Source organism: Oryzias latipes, chromosome 5 (genome assembly GCF_002234675.1).
Source record: "Oryzias latipes chromosome 5, ASM223467v1".
NCBI classification, from domain to species: domain Eukaryota; kingdom Metazoa; phylum Chordata; class Actinopteri; order Beloniformes; family Adrianichthyidae; genus Oryzias; species Oryzias latipes.
The window spans coordinates 8,773,310-8,780,917 of record NC_019863.2 but is presented as its reverse complement, the minus strand read 5'-3'; the positions used below and the strand labels follow the sequence as shown (position 1 = coordinate 8,780,917).

General features: G+C 39.2%; 1 long non-coding RNA gene across 1 annotated transcript; it reads left to right on the top strand.

Moving 5' to 3' along the window:
• On the top strand, nucleotides 1–3,670 carry LOC110015072. Its single transcript, XR_002873276.1, has 2 exons — nucleotides 1–629; nucleotides 1,740–3,670. It is a non-coding gene; the product is annotated as an uncharacterized LOC110015072 (long non-coding RNA).
• Nucleotides 3,671–7,608: the final 3,938 nt, after the last annotated feature.

Here is a 7,608-nt window from a genome sequence, read left to right as displayed (position 1 = left end):
TTATCAGATGGAGAGGCAGGCTGTGGAAGAAAAAGCAGAGGGGTGGTGGGAGATGAGATGGTGGAGGCTGTTTTCTTTGAAATTCAACTCTCACTTAGCACCCCCCTCCCATCATATTCTCTGTGCACACGGCTCCCTGCATTGCCATAGTAACGTGCCTTTTAATCACAACAGAAACCTCATTTCCTGCTCCTGACAAAGAGTCCTCATCGCCCGCAGTAGCCGTCTGCATCGGCCATTTCCAAGACCCACCTCCTCTTGCTCCCTGAACCTACCAGCAGTGACAACCTCCTATTTTTTACTCCTCCTCTCCTTATAAGTACATTTCACCTTTTTACCCCCTCAATTAGACGTTCTTTTTTGCTACATCTCTCGTTTGTCCTTTGGTTGGCTCCTTTTCTGTCAGCTTTTGAGGACGGTTGTTACCCCCATTCGGTTCATGTGGCGCCTACACTCAGAAAAATGCAGGCCAGGTCATGTCAGCACTTGTGTTTACCTTTCAAATCATCTCTGGCAACTACACGCCGTGTGATTCATTCATCTGTTCTTCATCAAAAACAGCTGTCGGCCACAACAGCTCCAGTGCCATTGTCTGATGTACCGCTTAAAAGACATTCTTCGCAGTTTGGGTGGGTGAAGTCTTCAATCGATATTAACTTTTATCTGAATACAAACAAGGTTGTGCCACAGTAACCTGCATTACTTCCTGTCTGCATCCTCTTTCTGCTTTTGGAAAGAAACTACTGTGGAAAAGAAAAAAAAGAAAAGAATCTTTTTCCCTTAATCTCAGGCCGAACTGTTATCTCGACCCAGAAAAGCCTCCTGTCCCCAGCCTCTGTTCTGTCCTCCTCCTCCCCATGTCTCTTTGGCTTGTTTGTTTATTTGGGAATATTGCCAGGTATTTCCCCAGTCAGACAGCCTGCACCCACAACGCTCCCTCCCCTTTATCACCCCCACCCCCAACCCAGGGATGTTGCTAGGCAACCCCTTCACCGTGACAGTTGGCGCGTTAGGTGGCCAATCACAGGTCTGAAACCATTTTTAAAACAGCCAAAAGGAAGGAAATGGTCTTTATTGTGCTGCTTTAGGTATTCGGTTCCCCTTTCAGTTAGGCGATAAGTCCGTTTTGCATTCAAGATTATTTTGGATCAGTCTTACACGTTCCACCAGTTCACCACAAGGTGGCAGTACTTCTGGTTACTCTGTTACAACACAGGCTGCAAGAATCTTTTTTTTTTCTCCTGCTGTTGCTTAGCAATCCTGACTCTCATATCTCACCTGTGAAACGTTTGTGATTTTTTTTTTTACATATGTCCCTGACACCATATTTTTTCCCCTTTGTTTTCACAATTGTGGATCACCCTAGATTTAATGTAGAAGACAAAAGAAAGTATTTACTTTGGCAGGTGTGAAGTCAAATAAAAAAAATAAAGACTCAAAAGTGGATAAATGCTGACATTTCTGAATGAAGATATCCGTGTTTGGGTTAAATATTAGCCTGGATCTTTTTCAGCTCTCTACATCTCACCATGCAGGAGGCAGGAAGTGTGCTCTAGAGTGATTAGGCCTGCGGCTCTCGTCTTCCACTTTACCATACAGTCGATAGATCGGTGTACTTTGATTTGACGTGTTGTGCAGCCTCTTGTTTTCTATGTGTGCTAAGTTGATGGGTGCAACCTCATCAAGACTTATTATTTATTTTTAATCAGCCTTTTGCTTTGTCTTTTTTTACTCTCCAGGTCCCTGCCCCCCCTTGTGAGTCCCCCTGTGCGAGTCCCTCATTTTAGCTTTGGTTGCTGTGCAGATGGCTCTTTGTTGGTGCTTCACAATGGGTCTAAGGTCAGAGCGCCACACTCAAACTTCTCTACCACAGCTGTCCTGTGGCTTTGAAAGAACTTTATTAAAGCAGACTTTCTGTCAAAACGTCATGGCGCAGACGGTTATTTTTCTGTGCTGGATTAGGAGGAAGTCGTGAAACCACAGATGCACAATCGCGATAGCCCACACATCTGAGACTGTTGTTGATGTTGACCTGACTCGTGCAAGTTCTTTAAAAGCAAACGACAAACCTGCAAGTCCTCAAAGTTCATTTTTGTAGTGTTTTTTGACCGGTGCAGTGTTTCTGACGTACACAGTAAAACCCAGCAGCCCAACTAGAGAAATACAAATGCAAATCTGCCATCTGCTCTTTGATCTGACCACCCATTCTACACCAAATGAGACAGTTACAAATTACTTGACCCTTCAAATTAATTAAAAAAAAAAAAAAGATCTTGTCTTTTTTAATGTAAATATAAATACAACAGTTAACATGCTGTCCTTTTTGAAAACTGCTCACATTTTGAAAGAACCAGCAATATCAAAAAGAAAAACAGCCTTAATTAATGTAATTGAACGGCCATGAAAAGAAATTTAAAAAAAGGCCCAGTTTTTGCTGCAAAACTGAAAAGGCCCCACAAGCCAGAGAACCATGCAGACTTGAGGCCAGCATGCAGCAGGACAGAGCAGGTAGAGAGGCTGGAAGGCGGGAAACTCGGAGAAGGAGGAGCACTTCTTGCAAAGCTCTTGGAATTACTGGAAATTTCCACTTTCCTCCTGCAAGATAGTTACAGGGGTGGAGCCAAGGAGTGAAACAAATATAGTGGAGCACATGTTACACTCAAGTCTGTGCTCAAAGAAACTCATTTGTTCCTCCTTTCATCTTTTAAATTGTCTTCAGATCACAGGATTATTGTAAAACCACGACAAATAATGCATTTACTAATTATCTGAATTCGGCTCTCTATTAAAATAGTTTGCAAAGAAAAAACTGCTTCTTTAACTATAGGATTCATTGTGATGAATGTCTCTTTTCAAATGTCTATTCGTGAAACTTTTGTTTTCAACCCTTTCAAGATGCTCATCATTGAACATACTTAGTGGAGATTAGTACTAAAGAATCTAAAAAAAAAACTACTTCTGTCGTCTTTTTGCAGCAGTTCAATCAACACCTTAATGTCCGATGGGATTTGTAGTCTCTACGGCACATTCTGGAGCTTCTCTTTGACCAATCGGCTCCACCACAACAACCAGTAAAGGGGGAGTCTGAGGGTATGAGCAGCAGCGCTCACAGCCAGTGTTCACAGATCAGAGCCGCACCTCAGCATCCTGCCCTAGATTGTTGCAATTAATACATTCATCACCCAACCTGAAGGAGATGGTATTATTGCCCAAGATCGCGAAGGTCTTAGCATTGTGGGGGGAACGACAGCAGGACAAATTCTCAAAGCAAACGTATGCACATTGTGTGTCACACACTGTAGTGTAAGCTGTCTAGTCTGTGTGTCATTTCACACAGTTAGCACAGTTGTAGGCAAAGTTTGATACAAAGACACAGTCCAGCTGATGCTTTCACATGAAGAATAATGCAAGGATTACACTGTTCAGATCAATATTTGTTTACATTTTTAATTTGTATTACTATAGTTGGAAATGTAAATGCCCTTCTTCACAAAAAAACATATATATTTTTTTATTGTACCAAAATATAAACATGTATATTAAAAAAAAAAATCAGAACTATGATAAAAACACAAAAACACATATAAGAAAAGATCACAACAATGAATGAGGTACAATTAAAAGTGGAAGCAAAGTATAACATCCCCCCCCCCAAAAAAAAAAAAAAAAACCCCAAACATGTCAATGTTTTGAGTGCTTTGTGAAGCTTTAACTTGTACAGGTAGGCCCGTCCTGGAAGTAGTCAAGAACACATGGCCCACAGGCCTCACTATACATTAAAAAATAGACATCCAAAATCTATGAGCAATATTCTAAAACTGAAATGTTTCTCTTTTAAGAAATCATCTCAGCCAGGTCTCTGGACGTCAGTCGCTTTGACGCTGAGTCAATGAAAGACACTGAATGCATTCGTTTTTCTACTGAGATCCGGGGACTTTTGTGCACGAACTTACAAGACAGAACTGAGTTCTGGGTTTTTACCAAATGTGTAGTAAAGAAAGACTGCATTTCTTTGAATTGGAGGACAAAAAGTCTGCTCAAGACGGAGCTACAAAAGGCCCCCACACATGCAGCGTCATGGAAAGAATAAGTGTTGCTATGATGGATTTTCAGAACACTCCCTCACCTATTTCCTCTGGAGTCCGTGGGACAGTTCAGGGCCAAATTGGCCCTCCTGACTGGTGTGGTCAGTCATTTTCCTGTGCTCTACAAGACTTAGCTTTTCACTTAACTGACTGAAATGAGCAACTGTGACGAAAATTGGCACATTTCTAAACATACTAGTTTTTCTAGGGCACAGACAATTCTGCTCCTTCTTTGCCAGGACATCTGGATTTTTATTTCACTCTAATTAGCTGCTGAGGTGAAACTTCAGCTGTCTGTCATCGTTTTTTAAATCCTCCATAAAGATAGATGGTTTTTCACCTGCAACCTTCATATTAAATGATCCGTAATGTTGCTTATTTTGATCTGATGGAGAGCATCACTGGATGAAGCCAAACAAGATGTTAGGCTACGGACACACCGGAAACATGATGCACGGTCAAGAACGTGCTAAATGTGAGTTCTTGAAAGCGCACATAGTCCATGATGTTCTTAAGGGCTTCTTCATCTTTTTCTTTTTCTACTGCTTCCTAGTGCATGTCAACCATCAACAGTTGGAAGAAGCTTGGTGCAAAATGTCGCAGCGGTACAAACCTTGTGAATGTTGCTTCATGGTTTTTCTCTCACAGCTCTATTCCGATATATGAAAGATTTGGTGTAGTATAATTCCAGCTGGGCACAAACCATAATTATTAATTTCTCCTTCATGGCTGATATTTCTGTGAATTAAAAGGGACACCATCCATACGTCACTACCAAATCCGAGTCCCCGATAGGTCAAAGTTCAGCCTGGTTTACCTTTCAACGCCCATTTACATAGTCATGCTTTCTGAACGTAGAGCTCAAAAACGGTCGGAAAAACATATGCAACTGCATGTAATAGTGAGAGTTCTGACTGCTGAAGCCTCAAACACGGCTACATACGTTTACGTAGACTTTTCATTGGAAGTGGTCGCTTGAATGCATGTTGATGAGGGCTGTGTGAATGTAGCTTTAAAGATGTTACGGAGGTGAGCAGGGATTGCAAATGTATTTTTGTGCTCTTTGATTATGCATTTACTTAATTCCATATATATATATATATATATATATATATATATATATATATATATATATATATGCTCACCTGGACAATGTTTAACCAGTTAATGCACAGTTAGTGCAGCACCTCAAGCCAAATTTTCCATGAAAATATCTTAGAGTTACTTACATAGAAATTAACAAATAGCTACTCCTGCTACATGTATTGGTAGGAACATTTTGAAATTTGAATGAATACCCGGTCATAAATGCTATTGTAGAATCATCCCAGCATTTTTGTTCTCAATTAGACAACACCTATTAAGAGACCTTGTAATAAGAAACCACTACTGGTAGTAATGTTTCTGTTATGATCAATATTGACAGTACTTAATTGTTTTAATAATACATGAGCACACTCTCCTCTTCTTCGTCCATTCGACTGTGGCGTCCCAGAGCGAAGTCAATATTGTGTTGTTCCTGCTCAGTGTAAAAGAAGCAGAAAGAGCTTAAAGGACACTGCTGCTAAAAAACAAAAGGGCTCAGTTTGCCGCCACCAATTCCTCCAATTATTGGGACCCCTCCCCCGTGTAATCTTGACTTCTCCTCTTTGAAGGGCCCCACTTTGCTCTTCGCTCCAGCGCAGACATTCCTCAAGTGAAGTCAGGCCTTTGTCCAAACAGAAATATAGCTGAAATTACTTTGTGTGACTTTTATTTTATAGGCTCCAACAAAAAGGACTAAGCATTAAAAAAAAATGTTTTCCAATTCACAAAAAGAAAAAGGCCAAATATCTCATTTAATCTAAGTCAGAGTTGACATGAAGGAAAGTTTCTTTCCTTCAGGACAACTTTCCACAGTCTAACAACATGAAAAAAATAACAGAAAAAAATAATTTTCCTATTTGAAGAAACTTTGGTAAATATGGTTTATGGCACATGTGAGGTTTGTAGAAATATTTGATCCTTTTAAACAACTTTGACACTTTTTTTTAACCTGCTGAGTTTATAGATTAATTTTATTTGCTTCAAAATACTGACACATGAAAACATGTAAAGCTAGGGAAATGAAAAGGGAAAAAAAAGACAGGAAATGATCTCACAAACACTCCCCCCTCTTTCTGATTGCTCCAACTTTCCAGCTACAGAGAAAGAGTGAGTAATGCCTGCTGCTGCTGCTTTTTGGGCTCCTCCACTGTTCCTCCCTTAGATTTACAGCAGCTTCTACATTCACTTTGGTTATTAGAGGAAGTTCGTCAAAGCTTTATGGGGAGTTTTAATAGTTCCTTTATATTGCACTAGTGCATAGTCTCAGGTACAAACTTCTATTTTGTTAAAATTACCTTTATGTGGTGCATGTAAGGGTTTGATTTAAAAAATGTTTATCGCATCTTTATGACATTAATGAACATTTTGCTCAACACCATAGAGAGAAACACTTTGACTGAGGAAAAAATAAATAAATCTTGGAAGTTGCCAGCGCACGCACAACCCTTTGATCTGTGTGAGTAATTACACTCTCCATAATTATATTTCTGCTGAATGTGGGGTGAATGACAACACAGGGCCCGGAGGCTTCATCCGACTTAGTGGCTTGAATCCCAGCATGGCATGGAGATAACTGAGGCGGTTGCAGGATTAGGTTTTTCGAAGGTCCTAAAATTAGAGGGTGAAGAAAAACTTGTGTCAAGAAAGTCTGCCTGCATGTGTTGAGACAAGTCCCAGACTTGACAAAAATATCTACTTTTCAAAGGAGGAGCAAATGTGTTTTTAGTGCATGATAAGAAGAAAAAAAGTATTCTGTTAACCTGAGTATATGATTCAATGACCTCAGGTGAAAATAACATGATGAACGATTCAAAATGTGTTTTAACCACTAAAACTGCAAAAAATGCATTGTGCAAATTTTTTTTTAATCACTTATCAGTCATCATACATCTCCCACGCACTACAAAAAGATGTCTGCCTTCAAATGTGTTTTAATTAAAGCATATAAGCAATGTTTAAGTTTTGGTAGGAAAAAAATAATTTTAAAAGAAGTGATTTATTGTTTCTGTTAATAATTAATTTCTGATAATAATTCTGAACAACTAACGTCAACATAATGCTAAGGTAAAACAATTCAGTCTACTAATTTTTAAAACTTATGAATGAATTTCAAATGCATGTTTTGTTCGATTTTACTTAAGTAACATGATTAAATGATTTCATGCTTAATGCACAACATAAATAATTATTATAGTCTGCTGGGACACATATGGAGAAAGTGTTTTCTTACCAAAGCTTTTGAACATTTTCTTAGAAGAGTTAACAATGGAAAGGAGGAGTGCTTTTCACTCAAGTTATTTCGTTTTTGTTTGTAATTTGATATCCCTAGATCGTTGAGACAATGGATGTTATGGTGAAAATATTTGGTTAAACTGAAACATTCAATTACCGTATGCCATTGTTTTGTTACTGATACTATTTTGGTCGACACAAACCA